Consider the following 18,446-nt stretch of genomic DNA (forward strand, 5'->3'; position numbering starts at 1 on the left):
AAATATAAGGATATGGCCCTGGAGTGAATGATCTGGAAAATATTGAATGTAGTGATTCTGAAATGACCAACTTGAGCAAATGAATCATCTGAAAACTGAAAAGCAGATAACATGGAAAAGTGCTCCAGGCAGAACAAAGCATGTAAAAGAAAGGGGAAACAGTTGCTTCTATTTACCCACTCCTGGACATATTTGGCTCAGCGGTCAGTATGCAGAGGCCATTGTTTCCTATTTTCCTTGATTCCCAGACAAAAAGGAGTGCTGAAAAAAGCCAGTGAAAATGAGGACAATTACAACAAGGCAAAGGTTGTTTTCCCTGGATAAAAGCTTAGATTTATTGAAAACATTATGTCAGTTTGATAAAGTGAAGCAACATCTCAGGAATAAAGGTTTGATTCAAATTATTTTAGGCTGCCAGTTGGAAAGTCACATGAAAATAGAAGAGCATACATTTCTCCACAAAGGTACACAAAGATTCATATCAGACAAAAGAGATAGTAGGGATGGGAGAACTGACCCAGTCATAGGCCCTCTATTGGAAATGGGCCTCTATTGACCCTTTTTTGAAAGGTGGAAAAGTTTCAATAACTTTTTTTAAACCAATTTTCATTTTTACATGCCTGGGTACTTCCTAATTCTGACCAGGCCCAGGGAGCAAAAGAGCACAGAAAGCACGAGAAAAGCAATTCTCATGGTATTCTCTGACTCAACTGAAAACAATGACTCAATTTCACAAGAAAATCCATTCTTCTAAGATTTCCAATAATGTATAGAATCCATATGTTGAAAATAGACATTGTTCCTGGATATATCACACAGATGCTTGAGAGACTAGACTAGAACTCGTCTTCCAGCCCAAAGACCACCATCACTTGAGCTAAAGGAGGTCTTCCATAATTAGGGCCTCTTATATGTCCTTTTTTTCTTTTGAGGACTAGACAATGGTGGGTAACTGCACGTTTGATTGCTTATGTGGACCTTCTCATGGCACAAGCCAGGGACTGCTTGCAGCCCTCCATTCTATAACCCTAGTGTCTCACCCTTCCATCCCGGTCTATCTTTAGCCCTATGTTCCCCTTCATTTCCATTTCCCCTCATGCTAAGGGGTCTGGGTGCCCCTTCATTTCCCTTGCCCCCATTTCCAAGGCTCTGTTTGTTCTCCATTTCCATCTCCCCTGCACAGCAGGGTACCCAATTCACTGCTAGGGGCTCTGCGTAAAGGGCTGGCTGCAAAACAATAAATTCTATTTTGCAAAAATGTTGAGGTTTTGAAATTTGTTTTCATCCCACATTAGAACAAACGTGAAACCTTTTGTATTCCTCCCCCCAACCCAGACAAAAACAAGACCTAGAATAGCCAGGAGTCTGGTTGTTAGGGAATTCACATGGGATATCAAAGAGTCATGTTTAAGTCTCTGCTCTGAAACAGGCAGAGCTGGGGTTTGAGGGTGTCCGTTTCTTTTTCAGAAATTTTCTTGATGAATCAGCATTTTCTGATGGAAAAATATTTTCCCCTCCATAGGACCTAGAAGTTCCCTAGTGGTAGTGTGACATCAGAAGCAAATCAGCCAGTAACCTATTTTTAGTGGCAATCAATCTTTTCTAGTTTTGCAGTTTTCAGTAAAATAGTTAATTGGCTCTTTTTTAATTAAGCAGACAAATGCCCTCTAGTTGAGTGTAGATTCCCTTCCGCTGGCCAATTATGAATATCTATAGTGAAGCATATAGATACAGACATATAATCATAAAGATCAAACAACATATGGGTAAAAACACCTTAACCACTATATTTGGAAACACATAACAATGAAATTCAATGTCAAAACTCTCCTATCCCTTCTCATAAAAATTTTCAGCATTCCAGACTCTTTGTTCCAGTGTCCATCGCCCAGATATAGCAGAAAAAGTCACTAACTTAAAATCAGCTCTTTCAAGTGTCTGACTTGAACTCATTTCAACACTATACCTCACACTGAATATTATTCCCAGACCAGAATAGACTAAGCACACAGAGAGCAAACCATGACCAAATTTGAAAATAAGCTGCTGAAACTTTTGTACCTGCTCATCCCAGAAGACGTGCGAGTTAGAGTTCATTGTGAAATGTTTCTTTTCCTGGGGTGGGGAGAAAGAAAGTAACCCCCAAAACAAGTTTGTATAAAATTGTTCTTCTGTTAAAAGAAATTTGCAGAATTTTTTCTATCAGTTCTAGTGCATATGCAGTAACTATTGGCATCAACACTGGTAGCTTCATTCATAGGTGTAATAATAAACAATAATCAAGCCAAGAGGACACAAACATGTGAATCACTGTGCCCAGATCAGAATCTGATAGGATAGCGTACAATCTTCTAGCTGATGTTGGAGGCAGGTGTTTTAAGCAGCTGTTGTTATTTGGGCATCTAGAAGAAATGAAGAGAACAAAAGGACCACATGACTATAGATTATCTTGATCACTGAAAGGTACATACAGTTGGGCCATCAGGGATGTGGTGAGTTATTCAAAGCATTTTCCACTCCCCATCAGCATAACTCCTGTCTTCACTGCATTCATTTTCTACTAGCTATTCTTCATTCAGGTGCTAATAACTTGTAGGCACCAAAAGATGTAAGTGTCTGATATTAATTAAATGTAGGGCTGTGTCATCTGCCTATAGCTGGCACTTCAGGCCATGGTATCCTGTCCTATCTGCCAATGATTCACACAGATTCTGAATAGGAGAGGACTGAACCTTGTGGGACTCCACAGGTGATGGCCCTAGATATGGAGGAGTAGTTGCCCATCACCACCAGGTACAAGATTCTTCTTTCCCTTACTGAGAATGACAACAAGACTCCTTGTGTCCTCCCTGGAAATGCATGTTGCATTCCTGCCTGTGGGCCCTCTTCGATACCAAACAATGTTGGTTTGCGTTCCAGTTTCTCAGCTCCTGCTGAGCTTAACCTGAACAAGAAAAAAAAAATAATTAATGTGAGTGTTTTGAAGAAATCAGGTTACTTTAAGGTTAATATTCCTAAATAGGCCCAAATTAACACCTGGTGTGACTAGGCACGACTCTGTGGAAGGTGATAGAGCAGTGCCCTTTTTCAGCAGGGCTAAATTTGGCCCTTAGTTCTAAATTAGCATGAATTAAGTATTTATGCTACCACCAGCGATATGCTAGATGCTTGCCAGATATTTAAGAAGGGACAGTCCTCACTCCCATGAGTTTGCAGTCTGTGGATACAGACATACAAGCAGACAAAAGTTAGGGGAAGGGGAACAACATACAGGGATTTTTTTTATAAACTGATAAATAAATAATTTGTATTTACTGTTAGTTCATCTAAGGATTTCAAGTTGCTTTACAAATATTAATGAAATAAGGCTCCTTAATAGGTAGCTAAAGGTTTTGTGACAAAGTCAGGCTGGACAGCTGTAAGAGAGTGGTCCTATAGGGTTCTGGGAAGAGGGCAGGTGCTAACCCGCCCATTGCTAAAGGCCCCTTCCCCTGCCTAAGGGGAGGAGCCACTGAGCCCTGGACTCACGTAAATTCAGGGGACAACAGAAGAAAAAAAACAGGGACAGGCATGAGGGTCAAAGGGTCAAAAGGAGGGAACCTGAAGGCCTAACTGGAAAACATTAAGAAATAAACCCCAAGAGGGGAAAATAAACACTGTCCAGAGTGGGACTGATTTATTCCAGGCCCGCCACTGCCAGAGAGGAAAGAGCTGAGGTGGAGAAGGTGCCTTGCCTCAGTACGTTTATATAGAGCTGGGTGTAAATCTACAGTGTGCCAGGCAGTGGGCCATGCACAAACTGGCCATGTGGACCCTGCTGCTGCACACTAAAAGTTCCCTAGTCCTGTTTCAAACAGCAGTCTGCAAAGCACCCTACAGAACTATTAGTGTGTGGTACCAAGGTCCACAGGGCCAAATAACACACGGCATGCTAGAAGGCAGTAGCTTTACATCCCAGATTGTCACACACTAACTTTTTATATACATACGCCTTAAGTACCATTGGCCCCATTTTACAGGTCATCAAAGTCAGCTTTTAAGATACACTTTTACTTAAGGTAGCTGTACAGTGATAACTTTTGCACGTGGTTATCCTTCTCTGACTCCAGCCCATGGGTATCTAACACATACCAATTTTTGTCTGGGTGCTTTTACTTTGAGGTTATTATGGCAAGATATAACTTGAGTGAAACACTGGAAATGTAGCAAATAAATCAGAGCACTATAATTGCTGGATATCATGGTTCACCACCAATCCCAATTAAATACAGATAGTTTAGTACATCCTGCTCAAAGAGAGAGAATTGATTTGACAGAGTTTTATTGAATCAATGTATCACTCAATATGACAAGGAGCTGCAAAGAAATTCAATGTCTAATGGGCACTGAAATAATTTTAACAGCTCTTGAAAAATTGCACTGTCTCCTATAAACTTTACTATAAATGTTTCCAGCCAGCTTATTAATTATGGGCATGCAACAGCTTTTGGCTGTAGAGTGAAATAAGGCATGGTCCATGGTGATTTATCAAAGTATCTGTGATCAAGAAGTTACATTGTCTATTTCCTGTGGAATCCCATTATTCCTCAGTAAACGCAAAAACAATTTTAATGCAACATAAAAAAGTCAATTCCATATTCTCGGGGCCAGATCCTAGCCCACGCTCTTGGCTCCTTGCACTGCTCCACTGGTCAAAGGTCTGTAAATCTAGACTGGAGGTACAGAGTTGTCATAGCAGGCTTTACCCCTAACCCCAGAGCTTGTCAGAAGAAATCTGCCAGGGCAATGCCTAAGCAATTGCAGCCAGGGATAATTAGAGTCCCAGACAAGCTTAAGGACCTAGGAAGCACAAAAATTTAGGCCACCCTTGTTTCCTTGCCTCTTCTTAGCCATGCTGAGTCAAGCTGTCAAGGTTCCTTCCCCACTCTGAACTCTAGGGTACAGATGTGGGGACCTGCATGAAAACCCCCTAAGCTTATTTTTACCAGCTTAGGTTAAAACTTCCCCAAGGTACAAACTATTTTACCTTTTGCCCTTGGACTTTATTGCTGCCACCACCAAGCATCTAACAAACATATAACAGGGAAAGAGCCCACTTGGAAATGTCTTTCCCCCCCAAATCCTCCCCAAACCTTACACACCCTTTCATGGGGAAGGCTTGATAAAAATCCTCACCAATTTGCGTAGGTGAACACAGACCCAAACCCTTGGATCTTAAGAACAATGAAAAAGCAATCAGGTTCATAAAAGATGAATTTTAATTGAAGAAAAAGGTAAAAGAATCACCTCTGTAAAATCAGGATGGTAAATACCTTACAGGGTAATCAGATTCAAAACAGAGAATCCCTCTAGGCAAAACCTTAAGTTACAAAAAGACACAAAAACAGGAATCTACATTCCATTCAGCACAGTTCAGGATCTAATCCTGTATGTTTTATGGTACACCACTTATGACAAAAATAGGACCATGCTGACCTTCACAGTTAGCCAGAATAAAAATTGATTAAAGAAAAATACTCCCTGGGGGCAATGCAAATATGTTAACAATATTTTTGCCATTTTAACTTTAATTTCCTAAGTCTTTGTGAGTTTCACCGTGCAGCTTTAACACGTTATTAATAATTTTTAGCACTAAATTCTCCCCTTCCCTTTTCTAAAACAGAGAACAGAAAGAAACCATTCCCTTGTGAGTCAAAAATCTGTAACAATCTTGAAACATTATGAGCAATTCAGTCCTTTTGTGGGGTAGAGACAGAAAGAATACATTTGTTTAGGTTCTCAAAAAAGGATGCTTTCAGATTTTGACTGTGTTTTGACTATGCTGCGAATAATAGATTTTTCTTCTTCACCCCTTCAAAATTATTACTGTCAAGACTTTGGCTGTATGATTATACTTATTCAAATGTTAGGTTCTTAGATCAATAACAAAACAAAGCAGGAAAACATATTTAGCAGGTATCCTGTAATATGTGTCTTTTCGTTTATGCCAAAATGTTACAAATACAGTGGTCACCATTAAAATGTCAAAATTTACCAAGAGTTTTACTATTATGGTATGGTGTTTAATGTACGTTTTCTATTCTGAAAACAAGCAGTTATTGCAGTATTTGCATATCATTGTGTAGTAGCTCTTGGTAGATCTTGAGTTATTTAATGCCTAATCTGGATGTGTGGGTGGTGTCTGTACGTACAGAAGAAAGTGTTTTTTTTATTTAAACCATGACCTTCAGAAGCAATATCCGTATTAGGGAAGCAATGTTTGTGTGTTGCTTTTTTACTTTTAGCAAAAACTTTGCAATCCAGGAGAATTGCTGGTTTACATCAGACTTTAATCTGATTAGCAAATTAGAGTACAAAGGAAATGCAATAGATGTAATACCTACTGAATATTTAGTAAAGCATTTGATACCGACTTTTACCAAAAGAATTATTTTCAAAAGTAATTCAAATTGACTTGGAGATGAGCACTCTCACATGGAATGAAAACTGGCTACTGGACCAGAAACTAATGTTAATAAGTGACAATGCATCAAGTGAGAGAGAGATGTTTAGATTTCCACAGGCATCCACATTAGAGCTGTAGCTCACGAAAGCTCATGCTCAAATAAATTGGTTAGTCTCCAAGGTGCCACAAGTCCTCCTTTTCTTTTTTCTAATTCAACAAGAACTTCTTTAATGGTCGAGAACGGGAGGTAAATAATACTTCACTTACTTGTGGAAAAACATTGTAGCAGAGTTACTGTGAAGACTTTGATAGCTTAGTTCTAGCATGCACCTCTTAATGTTACCAGCCAATTCTGTTACAGATATGCTTTAATTTAGAAACAATGCAGCATTTATATGGCTATATTACTCCAAAACCTTTTAGTCTGAGTTCTGTTGCTCACTTTGTATAGGGTAGTATAAATGACTTAGAGAGCATTTTCTGTGCAATTTTGGTGGTAGAAACAGTGTCAATTCAAAAAGAAGACAAGAAGTAGAACTTGAGAGGGATTGTCATTGTTTTAATTTAGATGGAATAAATGGGCCAAAAGGTGTTACTCTAACCCAGTCACTGTCCAACATTAAACCATGTTAAACAAGGTCAGGGGCTTGGTATGCAGAGACATCAGCCTGCATAGCACCATGGCAAACACACTATTAAAAATCCTTTTAAGCTTTATAAAAGATACATAAAAGAAGTAAAACAGTGAAAGCATTTGAAATGTAAATGATTAAGTAAGACTTTCATTTTAACACCATCCCTTGTGCCCTTCCCCTTACTGGAGGGCTTTTAAAGGAAATCCCTCCTTGTTTGACAGTTTCTTACATTGTATCAAAAAGCACAATAACTGTCCTTTTGGGGGAAAGAGAAGAAGTTTGCCAAGATGTGCTGGAGATGTCATTGCTGCTGTTGTTGAAGTTCACTCTTATGAGGAAAAACCCCTTTGTTTGACAATATCTTAGAAGATGGTATCAAAGATGGTAATAACTGTCACTCAGATGGTGTTTGGGATTCAGCTGAAGCCTGCAGGCGGTGGGGAGAGGTCATCTGTGTCCCTTTCCCTCTGGCCCATTCTCATAGACTTTAAGGTCAAAAGGGACCATCACGAACTACTAGTCTGACGTGCACACTGCAGGCCACAGAACCTCACCCAACATAACTGGACATAAGTGGACATAACTGGACACTGCAAGATGGAGGTTCCTAGGATTGTGTCTGGGACCAGAGATATGGGCTAGCACCATTCGGTTGCACAATCCAAGGAGCAGCTTACATGCCAGAGGCTGTGTGTGAACAACTCAGGAGGAAGGGGTTCTCACAGCATAGCAGGTTAATGCTGGCTCTCAGGGTCAAGGATTGGAGTGACCTAGCAGATCACCGGTCCAGATAACACAAGACAGGAATGTCACACTAATGAAATGCATTGTTAAAGAAAAATTTAACTAAAATTAATAAACACATTGTTGAGATACAACATTTTTAATGTATGCAAAGGTTGAGTGCAGATTCTATATTGCTTTTGCTTCATACGGAAAACATTAGTAGCATTTACATTTTGGTAGACCACCCTATCCTCTCCTCCTTATCCTTATGAAACTTCAAGGTTAAACACATTAGCATATACTATCTCTGGAAAGAAAAGACAGCAGCTTTATTTTGCATCATTTTTAAAGCCAGTTAAATTTCTTATTCAAAATACGCTCAGTGGTTTGAGCATTGGCCTGCTAAACCCAGGGTTGTGAGTTCAATCCTTGAGGGGGCCATTTAGGGATCTGGGGCAAAAATTGGGGATTGGTCATGCTTTAAGCAGGGGGTTGGACTAGATGACCTCCTTAGGTTCCTTCCAAACCTGATATTCTAGGATTCTATGATTCTATGAAATGTCTCATGAATGTCATACTTTTTAGCTAGGCCTTAATTGGAAATATGGGCAAACCAAATTGGAATTTCAGTTTCACAGCTGGTTTCTACAAGAGATTGAAACAGAGACCCCAGATCTAAACACCCTCAGGCTTTGGGTTGTTTGAAGTCCCAATCCAATCATACATTATTGGCAACATCAAGGCAAAGACCTTGCAAAATATTCAATTACTTCTTTTGAAAAGACCTGGTACAATTTTCAAGGAACTTAAGTACTTAAGCCCTATTGACCGTCAATGGGATGTAGGCATCTAAGGCACTTCTGAAAGTTTTACCCATTGCCTTGAGTGGAAAAGCCATAGAAGAGGTGAGTATTCTTAACATTTTCTGCTCTTTGTTAGAGCTAGTGTTTTAGCCCCCATCACACTGGGCAGCCAGCACCATATAATGGGATGTCAGTCAATGCTACTGAATGAGACACCACAGACTGGTTAGGAAGATGGCACATCGATGAGATGCCCTCTGTGGAGTCCCGAGGTTGCAGGAAAAATGCCAGTCAGGCAATTCAGACTCTTGGAGGAGTTTTCGGTTGAGTGTCTGGTATGTATAGTTGGGATTATGGCAGAAGTCAGGCAGTTGAGACACTCAAAACAACTGTCAGTTGGGCAATGGGTGCTCTTTTGGAAAGGACTTGGTTGAGTAGCAGAGGGTCCTTCAGGTATTTCTCCTTGAACATATTTATATTTCCTTTGTCTTTTCTTTCCTTTTTTGTGGAGGTTAACTGAGGAATAACGTGGAGGTCAGAATATTTTCAGCTATATCCACAGCTGCTATAACTCAGCAGAAGTCTATTGAAGTCAAGGGAGCTATGCATGATATTAGCCTGCAGCATTTTGAGAGCTGTGTGAAATCTTCATAAACATTTTTTTCTTGAAAGAAGTATGGGTTTAAAAAAAAAACCATATCAACTATTAATTTATTGAGAACCACTGAAACTTTCCTAATTTTTTTAGATAATTATTCTCCAATTTTATTTTAATGCCTGTATTCTGTGAATGAGGTTGGTGCCATTCCAAAATTTTGGACTTCAAGAAATAGGAAGTTAGAAGGTGCTAGTCTTGTAGCTTGCACTGATATGTTATTCAGTGATAAACTTACATTGACTTGGCATTCAGTAGGAGTGCTTGGGATGGTTTGGGTGCAAGTTAAATTATAGGCGGATGACCTGCTTTATCTTATACCCCCTGTCTATTTGCTGCAATACTCACTTCATCCTACCACCATAGCACATATATTCATTATGCACACCCACTTAATGTTAAAGCAGAGTATATTACAGTACTTTACCATATGCAACCATTTACTACTCAATTTACATCAGTCAAGTAACTTAGACCATCACTTATGTCACCATACAAGTTGACCCCCTTTGCTGAAGTAAAAATCCCCATATAACTTGAGACAATTGTCAATCTCTGCACAAATAAGAGCCCAGCACTGAAATAAGAGTGGGGTTTAATAAGGAGGATTGAAATGCAATGACAAAACTGTGTGGGAAAGTTTACCCAATGTAATATGGACCGAATCTTACCCTACCATTCCACTGGGCAAAGTTCATTCTGGTGTAACACCAGTGACCTCATCTGAGTTACACTGGGGACGAATTTTGCCCATTAATCTCAACAGGACTGCATGGTACTTAAAGAAGGGTTCCTGTCTACCACCAAAATTTATGGTTTTTTTGTTTTTTTTTTAAACTGTTTACAGGGTAACCTTAATTTGCTAGTTTCTGGTAGAACAAACAGGAAACTCATCAAGAATTATGATGAATTAGTAACATGCAACTGTTAATTACAGGGCTATAATTAATCTAGGATTTCTGCTGACATCACAAGCTACAAGAGCAAAGCCTAAGTAATTTATATAGGTACTAGAACTCAGATGGAAATATACTGTAACCTGATGATTCAGGGTGCTCCTAAACTTTTTTCTTTATGTATTCCTTTTTCTCTTCACTTTTTCTTCCCTCATCTCTGTCACTCACTCTCACCATCCCCACTGTCTTTCAGCCCCTCCTATTGTCCCTTTCATTTCCTCCAATCCTCCCTTTTTCCTCACACTCCCAGAGTAGCAATCTCTTCATAATTCCTTGAGCTCCTGTTTCAGAAACCACATGAACAAATTTTGTTTCCAAGACCACAAGCATAACTCGTATTCTACAGTCCTAATTCTTTAGTCCTTTCATATGTAGATCTCCCTTTGAATTTATTGGGAGTTAGGTGCATGGAACAGCTGCAATACAGGATTTTCAAGCAGCTCCCCTTTCAAACACACCAAAGCAATTTCCCATTTTCAACTGCTGCTGGAAAACGTGGGATGGAAAGGGTCAAATCTACACCACCCCCTTCCAACTGGCAGATAATTCATTGTGGGTGATTCCATTTCTGTGAATGCATTTAGAGTTTTTTGAAAAGGACTAATCTGTCTCTCATGAATTAGCATTTCTTTTTTAGACTAGCATGCACTGTTCATTGTCTAAATTATTAAAGGTACCTATGATGGGGTGTCTACCCCATACAAGGCCTGACAGGGTTAAGGTGGCCAGATGGGCCAATTAACTGCCTAGGCTGCAACTGGAGGCGACAGGGAGCAAGGAGGATTTATTAGAGATGAAGTGCGGATGGACAGGAACAGGCAGGCCTGTATAAAGCCCAGTAGGTGAGAGTAGAAGAGGCCTGCTGAGAATGAGGCTGCAGTTGCTCTCAAGGTGAGAGAAGACAAGGTAGGAAGCATCCCAGGGATACAGTACTGAGGTTTAGGACTGTTCAGACCTTGATTGCTTGTTGTAGGGTCTCTGGGATAGAACCCAATATAAAGTGTGGGCCTGGGTTCCCCTACCAGCCACTGAGGAAGTGGCAACATTAAGGGGCAGTGAAAGGAAAGACTGCCTGGACAGTGGATCCTGAGAGACTTTGATACACGCACCACCACCAGAAGGGGAAAGCTATAGTGATCTGGCTGGACTTGGAGGGCCAAGTGACTAAGTGGAAGTAGTCAAGTCCAAAGACAGCAAGACAGAGAGAGAGAGAGAGAGAGATGAAATGAGTCATCGCAGAAAGGGACATCAGACTGGCAGAGCTAATCCCCAGATGTGGCCAGAAGGAGGTGCTCCAGCAGTCAGCAGAGCACCCTGTGATGGTACTCTCTGCTGAGATTAGGTCATATACACTTATGAATGACACAAGCTTCTGCTTATGGTAGATTGACATGATTCTGGCTAGCTCAAGAGAAGGATAATGAAAAATACCATTATTAGTAAATAGCTTTTCCTTTTTGTTATGCGGTTTTGTTCACCCAGCAAATCTGCACAATTCATATCTGGATCTCTTCAGAAGCAAGCTCCTGACAACTGTAAACAGATAGCAGTGCAACTTACATTATTGTCATTTTTTTCTGACAATACATGGAGGTATCATCATAAAACAGGATGACAGTTTGTTTACAGAAAAGCAAGCTTGTGTTTGCATTTGACAGGCTGTGTTAAGAAGGCTGAAAAAGCATTTTAATCTCTGCAACATTCCTGCTCAGAAAGTCCACTTAATACAAGTCCAAAAGTACTTTAACATTACTTTGGAAAATTACAAAGACACATAAACATTGCAGAGTCTTTTTAGGTATGTCCTAAAGATGTATAGGCTTGGCAGGATTCAATTTTTATTTTTTTAATGATGATGGATAATATCAATGTTTTCTTTTAAGCATTCTTCTGATTTTTATCTATTTTAACTTGGCACAGTTGCATGAAGTCACTGGCGGATCAGACAATACATGGTATTGTGCTCCAGTTCCGCTAACACTGGCATTACAACGTGGTTTAAGCACATTAACATGGGACTCTAATAAGTTCTCAAGCAGCATTTATTTAATTACTTTACTTACTTATTTTTTACTTTGGCTTTTCTGAATGGAATTATCTTTTGATCAGTGTGTGTGTGCAATAACTCGATGTATACCAGCATTTACTGACAAAAAGCTAATCCTTCTGGGACTAAATATATTTTGTCATTAACACTGAACAAACTAAAATCAGGCCTATTATGTTCTGTGCCCTGATATATAATAGCACAGAAAACAGAAATGTCTGGAGAAAATACATCACTGAACCCCCATTGATCTCAATAGAGTTACTTCTGATTTATACTGGTGTAAACAACCATTCTTCTGTCGCTTCAAACATTTAAAATAGAAGGGCCTCATTCTCATTTACACTAAAGCCTCTCTACACTGCCCTGGCAGTGTAAAGGAGTCTTTTCCACACCCACTGTAAAGCCCTACCTCTGCATGCTGTGAGAATAGCGCAAGGGGGCTTTAGGGCATGTCTGCTTGGCAAAAAAACAAACAAACCCAAAACCCATGGAAGTAAGTCTCAGAGCCCCAGTCTACGGACTCAGGCTCACGCTACGGCATTAAAAATAATAGTGTAGATGTTCCGCTATGTCCCACCCCCTTCCCCATGCTTTAGAGCCTGAGCTCCAGCCCATGCTAGAATGTCTACACAGCTATTTTTAGCACCAAAGCAGAAGCCCGAGTATCTTAAGGTATGTCTTCACTGCAAAAAAATAAACGGGGCAGCGAGTCCCAGAGCCCTGGTCAACTGACTTGGGCTTGCACTATGGGGCTAAACATAGCAGTGTAGACTTTCCTGCTCAGCCTGAGCCGGAACAGCTACGCTGCTATTTTTAGCCCTGTAGCATAAGCCCGAGGCAGTTGACCCAGGCTCTGAGACTCACTGCCGCAGGTGGTGGTGGTTGTTGGTTGGTTTTTTTTTTCCCCAGTGGAGACTTACCCTGAGTCTACATAAGAATCAGACCCCAAATCCCGACCCTTCCTGTACTGCAGTTCTGTGAAAGTCATCAGCCTGATCTGACGGTGGGTTTTGCACAGCTCTGATTTGTACATGCAGCCTCATCAAGCCACGGCAAAAGTGCTGCAGGTGGAGCATTGTGCTGACAGTGAAGAGGAAATGAATCATAATGTGCTGAAAATGATGAAGGTACTTGTGTCACAAAATATTAGATTCATTCTTTTTATGACTATTTTATAAGTTGCAAAGTTCTTTTTAAGTGCTAATCCAAGCATAAAACTTTTTTTCCTCCTGAAATGAGAACTCTACAGTAAGTGTCATTTAGGAGAGAAGTGAACCAGTTCACCAAAGATGAACTAGCCATTTTTTCCCCCTGACAGCATAATTCTTATAGCATCAAAATCATAAAGACACTTAAACTCAATAATTAAATATCTATTCACTTTTTTTATCTTCTCGCTTTCTAACTGAAAAGCTATCCATTTTCAAGTGTCGGATTCAAAATATATCCTTGAATTAAAGATTCATAGGTTAGATCTCATTCTGTTTTATTATACAACAGTGGTCTCCTTGCCAATAATCTTAAAACCATACAAAACACAGATAAATTAAAAGACATAAACTATAGCTAATATGTCTGATAGGAATTCTCAAAAACATAAACCTGCTTTTGTCTGCATTTTGCCACACATTCAGCAAAAATCAATAGAAAGTCATCTTTTTTCTAAATTAAATGCTCTTTGCAATAAGCAGAGCTCTGCCATATTTCATTTGAAACTTTAATTGACAATAAGATCTAGGTAGTAACTTTTGGTACATTGACTTATGGCCAAACAATTTTATATTCTTTTTGTTTTTAGCTTTACACTGCAAGAGATTCAATATGGGCCTGGTTCAAAGCCCTTTGAAGTCAATGGAAGTCTTTCCATTTCTTTCAGTGGAACATGGATCAGGCTTCTGATTCTCATCTCAAGTATAAATCAGGAGATTTTCCAAAGAAGTCAGAGAAGTTACACCTGTGTAAGTGAGATCAGAATCAGGCCCCAAAGGTTGTGATATCCTCAGGGGCTTGCTTTCCACAGCCTTCCATTTTGTGTAGTCATTTACCGTTGTGCAAAACCACTGTAAAGTGCTACTATGTAAAAGACTGCACAATGTCCAAGGCAGTGGACATTCACGCTGCAAAGGTTTAAATGTGAGATTCAAAGAGAGAACACTCATTGTTACAAATCTCCATACTCCATCATCCAGAAAAAAAAATCCAGTATAAACTAAAAAAATAAACAGAAAAACAGTGTGTGAGTATTTAAGCATATAATTTTAAAGTATTTCATATATAGTTAACTTCCATCCCTCCTAAACACATTTTGTTCAAAGGACACAACAAGTACTTGTGGAAGAATTCTGAAACAACACGTTGTCTGGTGACAAGTTTATAATATTAATTGCTGGAGCCTGCAAGCCTCAAAAATCAATATAGACAGACAAAATCTCTTCCGTCCTCTGCATGCTACAGGGCATTACATTTTATCCCAGGTGCAGGTATACAGAGTAATGGCTGGAATTAGTGAACCTGTTTGTGTTTTTTGGATAAAATGTTCAAAGGAGGGCACAAATAGCCATTTGGGTATCTGGCCAGGGTGGAAGTGGGAGCTGGGTGCCCCAGAGAATTTCTAGGTGGGTATTTGGCCATGCCAAAGTCATCTGAGTGCCCAATAGCTTGATATACACAAAAGTGGGGGGGGGCGTGGGGGGGCCCTGTAGGAATGTGATTTGGGAAATGTATGCTTGACTACCATTTTAAGAAGTTCTCTTAAGGTGCTCAGAAGTTCATTGTACCAGAGGCATGAATGGACCAGGAAATGCAGGTTAAGGAGAGAGGTGAACAGCAGGGTCTCCCAAGGATCTGTGTACTAGGAGCTGTGCTGTTTGATATATCCATTAATGATCTGGAAAAGGGAGTGAACAGTGAGGTGGCAAAGTTTGCAGATGATACAAAATTATTTAAGATAGTTAAGACCAAAGTAGACTGAAGAAATTAGAGGGATCTCACAAAACTGGGTGACCGGGTAACAAAATGGCAGCTGAAATTCAGCATCGATAAGAGCAAAGTAGTGCACATTGTACTCCTGAGGGAATTCTGTGCCAAAAAATTAAAAACTATGCTCACAATGTTTTAAAATTCTGTAAATTTTATTTGTCAATAAATAATTGTGGCTCCCACATGGCTATGGGGCTGCATTGAGGTGGGTGATCACCCTGAAGCCTCAACGTCCCCCGGTACAGCTGACCCTGACACAGTGCAAGGGCTGGGTCTGCTCCAGAAACATCCGGGGCCCTGCCCCTCTGCACCAGGTGTGGGTGGGCAGGCTCAGCCCAGCAGGATCCAAGTGTGGAGGGGCTTAGTGTGGGGGGATCCAGGTGTGGGGTGAGAAGTTTCTGTGTGGGAGAATCTGGGTGCGGGCGGCTGAGCGGGAGATCTGGATGCACAGGGGCTTGTTTGGGGGTTCTGGGTGCAGGGGCAATGGGACTCTGCAGGGGATCCAGGTGAAGGTTTCTGGGGCTCAGCAGAGGGAGGGGGGCAGGGTCTGGGTGTGGTGAGATGGGGCTAGGCGGGGGTGGGGGGTCTGGATGTGTGGGGCTCAGAGAGGCGGTGCAGGTGCCAGGGGAGTGGGGATGAATGGTGTGGAGGTCTAGGTGCAGATGGTTGGGGATCAGTGGGGTGGCAGTCTGGGGCGCTCATCGGAGGGATCCAGTGTAGGGGGGGTAGGACTTGTCAGGGTGAGGGTTCGATAGCCTGCTTAACAGGGGAGGCCCAGCTGCTGCCGCCGAGGGGGATGTTGCATGCCGGGCTCCAGCTTCCCCCCACCTTTTCCCATCCCTTTTTCTTCTCCATCCCCCCCTCCCCGATTCCCACATTCCCCTCCCCTTGCCCTATTCCACCCCCTCCATTTCCCCCAATCCCCTCCCCCCCTCCTCCATTTCCCCCACTCTCCTTAACCCACCCCACCACAGGCACTCAGGGTTGCAGAGAAAACAGGAAGGCTCCCAGCACGCCGTAGGGGAGCCCGACTGGCACTAGGACCCAGGAGGTGGTGTTCGGCAGCGGAGTCAGGGGAGCTGAGACACAGCCCGGTGTGCCCTCCCATGCCTTCCCTCTGTTTGGAGGGGGCAATCCCCCCCCCCCCAAAAAAAAACTGCACCCCGTGGCTGCCCCCAGCAGGGCCGGCTCAAAGGATTTGGGGGGCCCCAAGCGAAAGAGTTTTTGGCCGCCCGCGCTTTTTTTCCCGTGCCCCCTCGCCCCAACTCCGCCCCTTCTCAAACCCTTCCCCAAATCCCCGGCCCCGCCTCCTCCCCCAAGCGTGCCTTATCCCCCCCCCGCCCAAGCTCACCTCTGCTCCACCTGCTCCCTTGAACATGCCGCCTCTCGGCCTCTCCCCCGTCCCTCTCAGGCCAGGGAGAGGCAGCGCGACCCGGGCAGCAGGCGGAGCGGAGGTGGGGGGTAGAGGAACCGCTCCCCACCCCAGCTCCCCTCCGCTCCACCACCGCCCCCGAGCGCGCCTCGCCTTGGCTTCTCCTCCCTCCCAGGCTTGCCGCGCCAAACAGCTGAGGGGGGAGAAGCGGAGCGGCGGCGGCGGCGCAGTCAGGGCAGCAGGTGGAGGCGAGCTGGGGTGGCCGGGGCACATGCTTAGGGGCGGCGCCGGAATGCCGCCCCTAGAACTGTGCCACCCCACGCACCTGCTTGTTTTGCTGGTGCCTAGAGCCGGCCATGGCCCCCCAGAACGCACCCAGCTTCCCTTTGCTTCCCTGCCATTTTCTGCAGGGAAGCACAGGATTTCCCTGTAGGGCGGCGTGTTTTTTATGGGCCCGCAGGCACACGGAATCCCCCCAGGAGTAACACTGGAAAAAATAATCATAACTGTTCATATACAATGATGGGATCTAAATGAGCTGTTATCACCCAAGAAAGATCTTGGGGTGATTGTTGATGGTTCTCTGAAAACTTCCCCTCAATGCACAGCAGTGGTCAAAAATGCTAACAGAATCTTAGGAACTATTAGGAAAGGGATAGAAGACATAAAATATCATAATGCCAGCATATAAATCCATGGGTACGGGGTATGTTTGTGGTACGGCCACACCTTGAATACGGTGTCCAGTTCTAGTTGCCCCATTTTTAAAAGGATATGGTGAAACTGGAAAAGGTTTGGAGAAAGGCAACAAAGATGATCAGGGGTGTGGAACAGCTTACATATGTGGAAAGGCTAAAAAGATTTAGGCTGTTCAGCTTATAAACAGATGATGAATGGGGATATGATAGAGGTCTATAATATAATGAATGGTCTGGAAAAAGAGAATACAGAAGTGTTTTCCCTTTCACACAAATGCAAAAATGACAGGTCACCTGATTTAAATTAATAGACCGTAGGTTTAATATAAATAAGCATATTTTCTCACTGTGAACAGATAACCTGTGGAACTCATTGCCATGGGACGTTGTGATGGCCAGAAATATAAAGGTGTTAAAAATATTAGCTAGGTTCATGGAGGATAGGTCCATCAATAGCTATTAGCCAAGCTGATCAGGGATGTAACTCCATGCTCAGAGCAATCCTAAACCTTGAGCCAGAAGTGGAAGGTGGATGAATCACTCCATAGTCAACCTGTTTTGTACACTCCCCTGAATCTCTGGCATTGGCCACTATTGGAGATAGGATACTGGGCAAGATGGACCATGGTCTGACCTAGTATGGAAGCTCCTATGTTCAGAAGCCCCTCACTTGCCACTCTGTAGCCTTAAAAGCAGGCAGCACGCAGTGTAAAGTCTACAGGTGCGGTTCAGACAAAGGAGAGCCGGGAATAGAGCAGGAGACACACAATATTGATTAATGAAAGTTTGTAGAGATTAGGGAATGGCAAGGAGGGTTAAGGGGTATGTATACTAAAGTTTGGGGGAAAGGAGTCCTTGTGGGGTTGGGCACAGCATTTGGGAAGAGGCTGCACTACAGGCTCTGACCATCGTGGAGTTGTACATAATGGGGCAAGTGAGAGAAAGGAAGCAGTAGCCAAGGGGGAGAAGGAAACAAAGAAAAAGAGATGCCGTTATCCTTCTTATAGCATCTAAGAGCCTCAGAAGAACCTCACTGATGCACGGGTCCTTCAGAGATACACGGCCACACCTTCAGCTGTCTTGCATATGTGTGAGGAACTGATGGAGCATTTAGAATGACCTAGCAG

General features: G+C 42.4%; 1 long non-coding RNA gene across 2 annotated transcripts; it reads right to left on the reverse strand.

The window, feature by feature from the left end:
* Window positions 1-307: 307 nt before the first annotated feature.
* On the reverse strand, window positions 308-16,813 carry LOC142071613 (uncharacterized). Of its 2 annotated transcripts, XR_012667739.1 has the most exons (3): window positions 16,601-16,807; window positions 2,818-2,944; window positions 308-2,402 (listed from the first exon to the last, which is right to left on the reverse strand). It is a non-coding gene; the product is annotated as an uncharacterized LOC142071613 (long non-coding RNA). The 2 variants fall into 2 exon arrangements; XR_012667738.1 differs by having other exon boundaries at window positions 308-2,944; window positions 16,601-16,813.
* Window positions 16,814-18,446: the final 1,633 nt, after the last annotated feature.

The sequence above is a fragment of the Caretta caretta genome, chromosome 3 (genome assembly GCF_965140235.1).
Source record: "Caretta caretta isolate rCarCar2 chromosome 3, rCarCar1.hap1, whole genome shotgun sequence".
Classification (NCBI taxonomy): Eukaryota; Metazoa; Chordata; order Testudines; family Cheloniidae; genus Caretta; species Caretta caretta.